This window comes from Maylandia zebra, linkage group LG22 (assembly GCF_041146795.1).
Source record: "Maylandia zebra isolate NMK-2024a linkage group LG22, Mzebra_GT3a, whole genome shotgun sequence".
Classification (NCBI taxonomy): Eukaryota; Metazoa; Chordata; class Actinopteri; order Cichliformes; family Cichlidae; genus Maylandia; species Maylandia zebra.
The window spans coordinates 4,958,486-4,972,682 of record NC_135187.1 but is presented as its reverse complement, the minus strand read 5'-3'; the positions used below and the strand labels follow the sequence as shown (position 1 = coordinate 4,972,682).

General features: G+C 40.1%; 1 protein-coding gene across 2 annotated transcripts in view; it reads left to right on the top strand.

Annotated features, from left to right (window-relative positions):
- Positions 1 to 11,251: 11,251 nt before the first annotated feature.
- The window catches only part of shisa7b (shisa family member 7), a 48,181-nt gene continuing 45,235 nt past the window's right edge, over positions 11,252 to 14,197 (top strand). For both annotated transcript variants that reach the window (XM_004569765.4, XM_004569764.4), the window contains exons 1-2: positions 11,252 to 11,621; positions 12,000 to 12,078. The gene's annotated coding sequence lies outside the window, so the exon portion shown is untranslated. The remainder of the gene's footprint in view (positions 11,622 to 11,999; positions 12,079 to 14,197) is intronic.

Below are 14,197 nucleotides of genomic sequence, written 5' to 3'. Positions count from 1 at the left end.
GGACAAGATGCCAAAGGCTCTGCTTTCACTTTTCTGAAATCAGTTACCATTTGTAGTTTGTGTGGAAATCTTTCTCTAAACTCAGATGCAGACAGTGTTGGGAAGGTTACTTTTAAAATGTATTCCATTACAGAATACAGAATACATGCCCCAAAATGTATTCTGTAACGTATTCCGTTACGTTACTCAATGACAGTAACGTATTCTGAATACTTTAGATTACTTAATATATTATCATGCTTTTTACAACAACGTGAATGTACTATTGCTGTGTGATTTATTACTGTTACTGAAGGTCCGCGACTCCGAACTGTAGTAAAGGGACCTCTGACTAATACGGCGGGGTCCCTGTCGGCTCGTAGCCGAAAAATAGCTTTACTTTGTTGTGTGGGTCAATTTTTCTTGCGAGAGACAGAGAGAGGCGTTGAAAGGCTGCTCCAACGGAACTTATTGTTTTCGGAGGAAAACACGAACACTGTGTACAGTCGAGTCTTAATAGCTTACTTACAATTGGGCTCGTCAGGCACTCTTCTTGGCTGCAGTGGTTATTATTATATTTACATGCTTCCAGCTCCCGTTTTTCCTCGATGACAACTCGTACCTTTCCACTCGCCTTTTTCTCCCTCCTCGCGCTCACAGACCCATAACGTGTATGGCAGTCCATTCTCCCTGCAACACGGACTACACTGAACATGATGCTACATTCTTTAGAGCTATGCTTGTAGCATTCTGTCTGTTAGCTTAGCACAACAACAACGAAAAGGCGCTCTCTCACCCAGGAAACACACAGTCGCAGAGAGAGAGAGAGCGTCGCCCTGTAACCATGGCAACCGTAACGCTGCCGCCTGGAACAACAGAACGTAGCTGTCAAACAAAACCCAAATAGTCCTGACCCGCGAAAAAATGAAACAGGAAAGTACCACAGTGTAATCCATTTATTTCAACAAAGTAACTGTATTCTGAATACCACCTTTTTAAACGGTAACCGTAACGGAATACAGTTACTCATATTTTGTATTTTAAATACGTAACGGCGGTACATGTATTCCGTTACTCCCCAACACTGGATGCAGATAACTGCTTCTAGAGATTGCTTTTCACCTAACAAGTTATTCAGATGATTAAATTCAAAGCAAATCTAGTGTAGAATTTGTAGTTTTTTTTTTAACTGTCCAATGGTTTTTTTTCTTTGTTTTTTTTTTTTTTTCTCCCCATATCAGCATTTAATGGATACTCCTCTGTTCTGACTGTAATGACTGTAATTTGCAAGGTGGACTTCATGATTTGCTCAATAGGACATAAAACTAGTGATTGAGCCCATAAACTCACTAATAAAGTGCTTCCCATTGGTTTTTGCAACAGAAGAGTCGACCCCTGCTGGGTCTTAGAAAAAAAAAATGCCGGTTTAAGATAATTTATACACAGAGAAAACCATTGGGCTTCAGGTTTGTTGAGCTCCTGTGACTTGGTGGATTGTGTGTTTATTGACATGTTATGTGTTTAGAGTCGTTCGGTCCTCTTGGAGATCTGAGTTGTTTTAACACGTTTCTTTTATGATTTTTGTTTGTGTTGCTGCTTCACTCTGCCATTTTCAGGTCACGCTCATAAAACTGTTTTTAATCTCCATGAGGCCCCATGATGAAATAAAGATTTAGCTGATGCATTTATGTTGTTCTCCAGTACCTGATTCATATTATTCCCCTCGGGTGGTAAACTGCCACATAATCAACATTTTTAGGGTTATCTCAGAGTTTTAAAATCGGATTTTCTTTTAGTCACATTGAGGTTTGGGGACAAGTTTGTTTAAACACAATCAAATTGAGCAATTAAATTCTGTGTAAATAACGTTGATCTAATTTCTCTGTGTAGATATGGTGTAGCACAGTCTTAGCTGATGCAGAACACACACATACACAAACATGCACAAAGAAATCCATCACATTAGCATGCTGCACAGAATTGATCTCCAGCTGCGCATCGATGGCAACTTTAGTGAAGGTATTGATCTATTGATAGTTTGAGCTCTTGTTATGAAAACTCTCTGCAGGCAAGCCAATCCTAAATCACTGCCATCCTGAAATAACTACAGGGAGCCATGACGGTAATAGTAATATTTTGCCTACTACTCTCATAATCTGTGTAATGTCTTTTTTCTCCCTGTGAGCTGTGATATGTGCCTAATGCTTTGAATATACATATGAGAGGGTTACAAGAGTCATCTTTGGTGAGGGAACAGCTGGCAAACGCTCGGGCTGATCTGTGCCAACTCCTCTGGCTATTTCTGCAGAGACCAACATGTAGCTTTTCCATCTGCGGTTCCTCCACAGGATTTCTGTTGAACTCAGGTCAGCGACGCTCGTTCCACTGAAGCCTACAGACTTGGAAATAAAATATTCATCTGCATGAAAATGGATGATAACTTCAAGGCAGCTGGCAGGAATCTGAGTGAGGAGATTCATTACAAAACAGCAGATTGGAAGAGCAGGATTTCAGAGAAGATGCAGTGATTTAAACTGTGTGAGGTCACCTACTTTTCAGGGTGATAGCAGTGATATTTTCCAAAAGGAAATGGCATAATGTAAACATAAGAACAACTATAGTGATAATAATATTTCTACACTGAAGTCTGATTATTTGTTCCAAAAAATGTTTAGGGTGGGAAAAAAAGACGTCTAAAGGTAACGAGGACGTTTCTGTGCATACTCAGACCTGCGAGTGGAACAGACTGCCAGCATCTTTGATGAATATTTATGTAAACTTCTATTTTTTTATACATTTAAAATTATATATAATTTTATTAAATATGTCTAAAAACTATGCAATAAAATACTAAATGTGTAAGACTGCTGTCTGGTCATTCTTATACGAAACCTGAAATGTGTTCCACTTCAAGTATTTTTCCTTTTTTCCTTTTTAACATTACATTAGTGTTTTTGTATTTGTAAAATCCCAGCTATCCTCCAGTTGCACTTATTCATCTGTGAGAGCGACTCTGGGACATGTTCTGTCTTTAAATAAAGTATTCGTTTGCATGAACATGAATAAATTAAAGGCTCAATGGGAATTTGATTCCATGTAACCTTGTTTATGTCAAATGAGAACAGAATCATAGATATTTCAGTTAAAATGGGGCAGATTTTATTGTTTATTTTCTGTATAAATGAACAAACACCAGCCACATCACAGCAACTTCATGCATTTAGGTGTGTAGATATGGTCAAGATGGCCTACTGAAGTTTAAGTTATCTTGAGCATCACAATGGGGATAAAAAGGATATTTATGTGACTTTTGTGGCATGGTTGTTAGTGCCAGACAGCGTGGTGTGAATATTTCAGAAACTGCTGATCTACTGGGATTTTTCCCACACAACCATCTCTAGGGTTTTCAGCGAATGGTCCAAAAATGATAAAATATCTGGAAAGTGGCGGTTCTCTGAGAGAATGCCAGAGGTCAAGGGAGACCGTTTCAAGCAACTCAAATAATCACTCGATACAAGCAAAACATCTGAGAGAGCCCAACACCTTGAAGTGAAAGACCGGAAGCAGGAGAAGACTACACTAGGTCCACTTCTGTCAGCTAAGAACTGGAAACAGAGGCCACAATTTGCAAGGACTCATCAGATGTGAATAGAGTCTGAGGAGTTTTTTGGCTGTAATACTTCAATGTTCAGCTCAGAATTTGGCATAAACAACATGAACTCGTGGATCTTTCTATCAGGGGTTCAGGCTGCTGCTGGTGGTGTAATGGTGTGGGGGAAATTTTCTTGGTGCACACTGAACCCCTAAGTATCAGCTGAGCATTGTTTAAACGCCATAGCCTACCTGAGTATAGCTGCTGACCATGTCCATTCATTTAAGATCACAGTGTACCCGTGTTTTAATGGCTGCTTCCAGCAGGATAACGCGACATGACAAGAAGCTCAAATCATCTCCAAATGGTTGCTTGAACATGACACGGTACTCAAATGGCCCCCAGATCTCAAGCCAAAAAAACCTTTTGGGATGTGCTTGAAAAGGAGATTTGCATCACACATGTGCAGCCATGTGTTAATATGGAACAAAATCTCTGAAGGCAAAAAGGGTCCAACCTGGTGCTAGGAAGGTGCAATTAAAGTGTCTGGTAAATGTGATTGGATGCAAATGATGAAAGCAAGTGAGCAAAACTGTGGAAGAATAATGTTCTGCACAAAGCTGCAAACACTTTGTAGACTGTGTAAATTAAATTAATAGACATATGCATAGTCATGTCTCAAAAGTCAATTTCTTGAGAGAAATAGAAATTCAGTAAAATAATATCAAAAAGCAACAACCAGCAAAAAAAGATAAAATTAAGACCAATAAAATAAGTAAAAACCTCATTTAAAAAATGAGGAAAAACCTAAAACCATCAGAAATGAAATCAAATGTAGATTAAGTGTGAGCCTGATATACATAAGTTTGCTATTCCAACAAGATAGAGCCTGAAAGCTTGACTGATTCAGTCGTACTCATGTAGCAGTGAGAGGGTCAAGTCTCCTTTTTGTATAAAAAGCAGTTGTAATGATTTATAAGAGCCTTTAACAAAGTCTCTTGTGTATTACATGATGTTTATCATCCAGTAATCAATGTTATCAAATCTGATATGTGACATCCTAAGAAACAGAAGAATAATCACATTTTATCTTCATTTTAGCTTTTAAACCTTATTGGAATTTTGCATGCAATTTTACGGCCTAAACCCATAACATTAACAAATAGTAATAGTTTGTAAGATAAATATCTAAATGTGAGCCTTATGAATGAGCTTCCACATAGCCATGAAATCACAGCGTTGAACCGGCTGCAGCACTGACCTGCTGGGTCACTTATTTAATCAGTTATTTTCCGCTAACATGCCCGTGTGCAAGTTACAAAACTGACCCGCCTGCTGCATGCTACTGAAATTTCAACTCTCCATGGATGCTGCAGGGTTAAGAGCATGCTGCCTGCAGCGTTTCCACGAGCACTACCTATTTATTGCAGAGCAATATAAGCCTGGGCTTGAGGCAGAGTTGCTGTGGAGATTTGCATATTATATTTCACCCTTGTTGTTGGAGTCAGCAGTGAGTGATGGAGGCAAAAAACCCCGAGCTGCACAGGCCAGGCCAAGAACAGGGAACAAGCCTCTGCTAATTTCCTGGCAAAAAATTCATAATTAACACGTTTGATGTAGAGGCTGCAGTTGTCAAGGTAACTGATGACACCACATTATCACTTGGCGCTTCTGCACCCTCCATCCTCCCTCTTTCCTCCCATTCATCAAGCAGCCATTGAACAGCTCTTAGCAGGGAGGAATGGGGAGGGTAACCCCAGCTAAACTCATATCAAGCACGTATTTATTCACAGAAGCAAGTTCAGGCACCTTTATTAGTCTGGTATTAATCTCGTAAAGTCAATTACCATAATAGATGATTATGAATTACAATGGGGAGTGCAGGGCCAGGTAAACTATGAATAATAATTGCACATCACAGGGCTGCACAATTTATTTTCTTTAAAAGGCTCACTTCACTCACATTATAAAAACCTGTGACCTCACTTACCTCTAACCTCCACATTCAAAGCGTGCAGACAGCCATGGGTATTCTGAGAGTAGAATTACTTTAAATACTTGGTGCTGGTGCTTTTCATACAGACTATTTCTTATAGTTGCAGTGAAAACTCGTTTAATGTGAAGGGCAGTCCTTTAAAAATATGATGTTTTACAAGTGTATTATTCCACCGTATTTTACAGATGTAAGTGCTTGATAGTATTTACATTTTATGCACATTTGTATTCAGGTAGATCTAATTAACTTAATTTTAGGTTATTTGCACACTCATTGCACATTGCTTTGAAGCTGATGGTTGGTCTCTAGTCGACATTGCTCTCAATGAGAAGTGGGCGGGACCTGAAATCAACTTTGCTTACCTTCAACATGAATGATGATACAACTGCCAATAACAATGCTGAATAATGAGTTGGTAGTAAATATGTTAAAGGGATGCCTAAGCATCTAGTGCATGGAAAGTCGTAGTGATCTGCTAAGTGAATCACTTCCTGGAAGCAATAACCACTGTGACATAAGGTGGGAGGGAGTTCTTAAAGTGACTACAGTTGGAATGAAGAATACCTGTAATTAGGGATGGGAATTTAACGATTATTAATATCACTTAGCGATTTGATTCCTTATCAATTCTCTTACTGATTCTCATTGAATCTGCTTTGAGTCGCCATCATCAGCAAGCAGCATATCAGAGATATTACATTCCTGCAAATTAATTCCATGTTTTTGCATGTTAGAGGTATTTCCTCTCTTTGTTGCAATGAGTGTTGGGGTCGTTACTCAAGGAAACTGATGTATTATAATTACACAAACATACGTTCCTATAAGTAATACAGTAGATTACTTAAGTAATTCCAGGAGACAGTAACTCGTTACATTACTTATTACCAGAGGTGGGACCAAGTCATTGTTTTGCAAGTCTCAAGTAAGTCTCAAGTCTTATCACCAACGGTGATGAGACAGCTTACAGGGAGGAGGTCAGCGCCCTGACCCACTGGTGTCAAGACAACCATCTCACCCTCAACGTCGCAAAGACAAAGGAGTTGATAGTGGACTTCCGGAGGTGCAGAGAAGTACACACCCCCATCACCATCAACGGCGCTGCTGTGGAGAGAGTGAGCAGCTTCCGGTTCCTTGGAGTACATCTGGCTGAGGATCTTACGTGGTCAGTACACACAAACAAAACAGTGAAGAAGGCGCAGCAGCGCCTCTTCTTTCTCAGGAGACTGAAAAGATTCGGCATGAGCCCCCGCATCCTCAGGACCTTCTATCACTGTGCCATTGAGAGCATCCTCACTGGATGCATCACCACCTGGTATGGCAACAGCACCGCCTACAACTGCAAAGCTCTCCAGCGAGTAGTGCGGTGCTCTGAACGGATAATTGGAGGTGAGCTTCCCTCCCTCCAAGACATCTACAGGAAGCGGTGCCTGAGGAAAGCGGGGAGGATCATCAAGGACTCCAGTCACCCCAGCCATAAGCTGTTCAGACTGCTTCCATCAGGAAGGAGGTTCTGCAGCATCCGGTCCCGTACCAGCAGACTGAGAGACAGCTTTTTCCATCAGGCCATCAGACTGCTGAACACGTCATAGACACCTCAGCTTCACTACTGGAACTTTAACATTATGCACTCCATACTGTATATAAATGCCACTTGTTTTGCACATATTCAACTCTGTATATTTTATATATTTTATTATTATTATTATTATTATTTTATTTTATTTTTTTACTATTTAATTTGTAAAAATGTGTATACACACACACACACACACACACACACACACACACGTAGGAAAATATTTAGTATACACATCCAGAAATGCATACACTATTATATATTGTACATATATTTATTAGTTTCAGGTTGGCCATTCTTGTATTTTGCTCGTTTGTGTTGTTGTGTTTGCACATCTCTGTTGCTTGTGGGGCTCGCACACAAGAATTTCACTCGCATGTGCTGTGCCAGTGTGCCTGCACATGTGATGTGACAATAAAAAGTGATTTGATTTGATTTGAAGTCTTTATCCTCAAGTCTCAAGTCAAGTCTCAAGTAATGTCAGGCAAGTCAGAGTCGAGTCTCAAGTCACTGGTGTAAAAGTCCGAGTCAAGTCACAAGTCTGAAACTTTGAATTTCAAGTCCTTTCGAGTCTTTAAAAAAAAAAAAAACGAAAAAATAATGTTGCAGTTATATGCTAAATGTAAATATTAGACCATGTAATTTTAAAATCTGTGTTTTTCTCAACACATGACAAAATAGTGAACTTAGAAAATATACACAAATTGTGAAATTGCACCTCTTTAAAATGCAGCTCAATTAAACCTAGCTCCAAGAATAATTTTCACCGACAGTTCTGAGATAAGCTGCATGTTATTCTTGGATGCGGTTGTAGGACCAGCTTTAAAATCGCATGACAAAAATATCATACACATTAAAAAAAACTGTATCACCAACGTAGCCTGGAAAACATTTGCTAGTTAGATGAAGTCAGCTATCTCATCGTAGCATATTTATATGCATATTTATAATCATACGGTTCTTGGAGTGAGCGCATACGATCATGAAGTTTAGTAACTTCAGGTCACTGCAACAAGCCCAGGTACAGTTTACCGACGGATGGGTACAGGACCTTGAAATGCACCGTGTAGAACGAAAGACCATCGTACGTATCATAAGTTTACCAGTCTCACAAATTGTCGTCATAAATACACATTCGTTAACCGTTTATTAATATAACCTTTGAGCTCAACGGTAATTAATTAGTAGTGGAAATAATTTCTGGTAGCATCACAGAAATGTAGCAGTGACAATAATATTGTATGCTGTAATCGTACTGGGCAATTAGTGATACAAAAAACCTGTTTTATCCTGTGAATAAAAGTATATGTTTTTGTCAATGTACCATAATAACAGAAGCGAAACGCAATATTGTGTCAGGACAATTCACTATTTATGCACAATAAATAAAGGAGCATAGCGCGACAATTTCTGTTCAGCGCCAGACTTGCTTGTAACCTATATCACCAATTATGTTAAGAAAAATGACGCATTAACTACAACAGCAGACTGACCTTCGTGTAAATGCTTGGAGCAGACTAACCTGTGAGCTGGAGTGTTCTGGGACGTTATATTTGACCTTTGAATGGCTGCAATCCAGGCCATCCGTCGCGTCTTTGTTACTTCGGAAACATGGCTTGAACAATTTCTCTTCAACGACGTAATCCGATAACAACCGATCTCTTTACCCGTCGGCTTCCCGTGGCTGTCATGCGACCGGCTATTGCAGTTAATAATACAACAGCTTCTTGACATTTTTGTGTTTCTTTTTATCGCTGTATAACTGATTTTAATTGAAAGCCTGCGTGCGCTAGTACCGCTTGCCACGAGTTCCCAGAATCCTTTGCGGTTCTACCCGTGAATGATGTCACATTTTCAATCTCTATATAATATGCATGTTAAATTTTATATTTGGGGTAAAATATCAAGTCTTTTCAAGTAAACCGGTTCAAGTCCAATTCAAGTCCCAAGTCATTGGTGTAAAAGTCCAAGTCAAGTCACAAGTCTTAGAACATTTTTTCAAGTCAAGTCTAAAGTCATAAAATTAATGACTCGAGTCTGACTCGAGTCCAAGTCATGTGACTCGAGTCCACACCTCTGCTTATTACATTACTTTCATGTTTTTTTTGTAAAATGACCTGAAACAAATTGTCTTGTAATTACTATTTAACAATATAAACCTATAGACTACACTCCCACATGACACACAAATCCCCATCCTAGAGGAGACACATATGATCTTTCTCTTGGCATTTAGGTTTGAACACAAAGTCGACAGCACAGAGCACAGATAGAAAACCAGCACAGAGACTTTGAGGCGATCGTCACGGTGATTCTACAATAGAAACATGAACAGGTAGAAACGGAAGCTGCAGCCTGACTGCTCATCGCTGCTTTTGTTACCTGTTGAAGTTCAGGGTCTGACTGCTGGGTTTTGGTCAGCATTCACTCAGCTTTAATATCACTTGGCTCGTGGCTAGCTTAGCATTAGCACGCTGTCTGTGCAGATGCTTGCAAAGAGCTGAAGTTGTGTTAGCATCATAAAGCTGTTGTTTTTGTTCTGGATCCAGTTTGCACTTTACCATTGTGCTTTTATCCTGTTGCACAATAAAAACAAAAGTAATGTCCATATCCAGACTGCGCCACTATTTTCCTCCTCCAGCACATGAACTAAAATCAGCCAATTGCAATCACAAGTGGAATCAATCGGCAGGCAGACTAACAATTCAAAGGAATTGGATTACTGGCAGCTGGTTCTTTACAAGAACCTATTCCTATCCCTACCTGTGATTGACATATGACCTGCAACCAAATATGCTAAAGGAAACGAGAGACCTCAGTTTTAAAGTGTGCTACAGTTACCAGGTAACTTTCCAACTTGCAGTACTTTAGATATAACATAATGTCATATGGCAGTGTGAGGCATTCTTCACTCTCATTGGTAGTCGCTTCAGTCACTCAGCTGGAAGTTGAGAAAAGCTTATCTCGAGTTCCCAGCTTCCCACTGCCAGCAGTTAATTACGTCCTGGAATGTCATTCGCTTTCTGTGGTCTCTGCCTTTCTTGTGTGAATACATAAAACATTAAATGAATATTCATGCTCTGTTTTCATACAGGTGAGTTGTGATATGCCTGCAGTGCTACGCTCTACAAACGCACATATGCTATGATCGTTATAGTTAATGTTAACTGTTAGAAGGGCTGAAAGTTCATCAGTGCTTTGGAACCTCATTTCAACCAGTCACACCATTAGAAGTCAGCGCATTAATATGCTGCTACAATGGTCCGGGCTTTAGTTAATGTGCTTTTAGTAGGAACTCATAAGATTCACTGATTATTTCCCCTAACTTAGAAATGTAATTGTGCGCAAGCCCCTCATTCTCCAATCGATCACTTGACCGTTGGCACAGCAGACCAAGCAACTAAAAAACAGTAAATTCTATTAGCCCTGTTAGCACTTAGGAGCTAACGGTTAATAATTAAGGCTTGTGCAAGCAATGATTAGACCTGTGTGCATAAATACGTTTAGTCAGATTAAAAACACAAGACATCCATGCTTCGGGTAAGGATGTTATTGGTTTACAGTGTTTGTATTAATAAGAACTCTATATTTTAATGTGTTGCTACACTGTTGGTTATTGCATTATTACCTACAGTTGCTGTAAGTCTTAATAGATTTACAAGTGTTCCATTCTAACTTAGAATAAATTAAACCTGTGCTACCATGTGAGTCAGATATTAACAAGCCTATGACACAAAGTCATGTTTCCAGTAAAGCCTTTAAGTTAAGCTACATCAATGGTTACATTAACTGTAAACAGCAGCGGGTGGTGGAATTTACCTTTTGGAACCCAGTCAGCCAAAGAAAAAAGAGTATAAGAACTCAGAACATTAATATGTTGCTACATTAACGACCAGCGCATTAATATTTACATTAACTAAGTAGTCACAGGTGCGCGTGTTCCAGGAACTTACCGACGATTTCGAACAGGACACAGCCAATCAGATGTAGGCATCCGCTACAGGATTGGTCGATCATTTGCAGTACTTTAGAAAGGCGAACGTGGGCTAGTGCCATATTGTCCAATCAATGAGTTGGGCGCAGAGAGCAGCGGACCTCTGTGAGAGCAGTTTTTGTCAGAGAGGCAGAGACGCCGAAGCAGCATCAGCGCCGGGCGTACGTGGAGCCTTGGAGCATCACTGGGGAGAGCGCACACATCCACCACAAAGAGCAGGCTGAAATAACGCGACGACACTTGAACGATTATTTTATAAACGCGTCCTCTTACTGATTTTTATTTTTATTATCTTTGTGTTGGTTTTATTTTCATTCTTATACTGGAGGAGGCGAAAAAACAACCGAGCAAAGCTTCACTGCGGCTAATCAATTTCCTTTTTCCAGACCTGGGAATTACAATGAAACATGTAGGTGACACATTTCCATTCACTATCCGCGAATCACAATAGGGATCCCAGCGGAGGCGACAAAGAAGGAAGCAGGTAAAAAATCTATTTCATTCTGAGCACTGCTGCTTTGAGAGGCATGAAAATTGTGAACCGGAGTGGCATGCGATGCTTTTAATCATGCGTAACTTCAAAGCTGTAGTCACATTTTGGGTTTGCGAGTGTCGGAGTTTACATTAAGACATCTTTAACCCACAATTTGTTTTTGTTTTTTTATTGTTGTAAAATACGATTGAAATTAACTTAAAAGGCATCAGCAGTGCCACATTTTCCCTACTAGGGCGCATGTGTGGCATTGCAATCTTTGCGCTTCATTGGAGAGCCTGTGTTTATTTACTGATGGGGACAAAACTGCATTTTACTTCAATTTACACGTTGCTGTGCACACTGTTGTTTTTTCCTCTCTCTTCAAAGGGGAAAATGGTGACGGGTGCCGCATCTATAGGATCAGCATCCTCCTCTCCGTGGAGCCCCTGCGTAAAAGAAAAATCAGGTATTTGCCCTCTTTATTGTGTCGGTACTGCAGTGTGGTAGACAGGCGAACAGGTTTTTATCATGAGGCTCGTCTGCAGCCATTCATGCATACAATGCAGGAACGCCTCAGCATAATGCAACAAAACCCTCCCATTTTATGTCTTACTGTGATGCCCTGAATGCAGCTGCAGCATCAGCCATACATGGAGACACTAGCTGCATAAAAAGAGAGATGATTGTGTGCTTTTTGTCTGCATCTGCGACCACATTATAAGGGGGGAAAGAGGGCTCGAACACACACGCACACGCATGACTGGATAAAATATTGCAGAAATCCTGCAAACTAACTGCCCTTCTCTGCGCTGCACAGGTGTTGAGTAGCATTCACCTAACTTAGTGTGTGCCTGTGTGAATTTGCGATGGGTATGCATGCGTGTAGGTGTCTGTGTAGGTGCATGTTTGTGGATGATATCACCTTGCATATATATGGTTGCAGGGCCATGTGTGTGGTTGAGGATGTGTTTTAACCAGGATTTTTTAGAGCTGCACACCTACACCTGCCTCACCGGGTTACTGAAACCGAGGGTACATTAGAGAAGAGCTTCCCCTACCTCCATTATTTACGCACTTAGATTTGGCCTGTTGGGCCACATAAAAATAGTGGTGTGATACTTCACCAGCAGCAGAGTGACTAATTGAAACTTCAAATTAAATCCAGCCTGAAAACACTTTACATATATAAAACAGAAAGAAAAAGGCTTCTGGCAGTGCACCCTGCATTTCTAACCTCTTTGTTCTGTCATTACAGTATAATTGTAAACAATGACACATCTGCATATCAAATGCCACTATTTTTGGAATCATTAATTATCATTTAGGGCCATCTTGTTATGAGGCCACCATGCTATAATGCTACCATCCACTCTGACTTACCATCCAAGTCAAAGGTGTGGCCTGAGGGCCTGAACTGGCCTAGAAAACGTGTCCAATGTGGCTAACTTAATGGATTAACAAAGTGTGAAACTTGCTGTGAAGTCGGTAATTGCTTCAGGTTTTCATTAAAATGCACAGCTGTCCATCAAGCGATGATGATGCTAGCTTTATTACACAGGAGTGAACATGTGTGAGAAGTTAAAAGTATGTGGATCTTGAAGAAAGAATATGCTTTAGTTTAATTAGCATCAAATTCTACATGTAAAAATGTTGTGTTTTTTCCGCTGTGATTTCTGAGGTGTAATGTGCGAATGAACGAGTTTCAAATCTTCAACCAAGCCAAACAGCTACAAGATTACAGTAAAAAAAAAAATTAATTTGGATGAAAAAATAAAGGAAAAACAGGGCAGAGGCACAAGACTGAGTACATAATGGCTTAAAACAGTGAAGGAACTACTCATCCCATAATGCCAATCCCAGATTCCACAGCAGCCAATTTCCAACCTGATCAAAGTGAATACTTCTATATATATTTAGCTTGTATTGTTTGAATGTGTAATAAAGCATTGCCTTAGTTATGGTACAGTTACTGCTCACAGTTTCTGAAGTTCTTCCACTAAGCAACCTGACATTTGCAGGTTTATACATTTCCATGGTAACTGCAACCTCCACCAACCGGAGACGTCGCTGTTTCAGTTTAGGATTGCAGGCAGAGTAGTTTTTTTTTTCTTGCACTGGATTGCTAATAAAATGTGTTTTTGCTAAAACGAGGTTGAGTCTGAAGGTTGTTTCTGCAGAAGCAAATAATGTTGCTCATAGTAAGTCATGATCGGAAGGTCGGGGGTTCGATTCCCCTGAACAGCTACCCTGAGGTACCCCTGAGCAAGGTACCGTCCCTACACACTGCTCCCCGGGCGCCCAATGGCTGCCCACTGCTTCACTGAGTGAATGGGTTAAATGCAGAGAGGGATTTTCCCCACGGGGACCAATAAAGTACACCTTCTTCTTCTTCGTCTACTTTGGATTGTTGCCACGTTGTGGCTCATAATCAAAATCCCCATAATCAAAAATGGGATTTTTTTTGCTCAATGTTAACGTTAGTAGAAAAAATACAAAACAACCAATCATATGCATCCATAGTCTGCCAATGAGGCACAAACTAGCATTTGTTCATGGGATTTAAAGTCAGTCAATGTCTCTGCAAC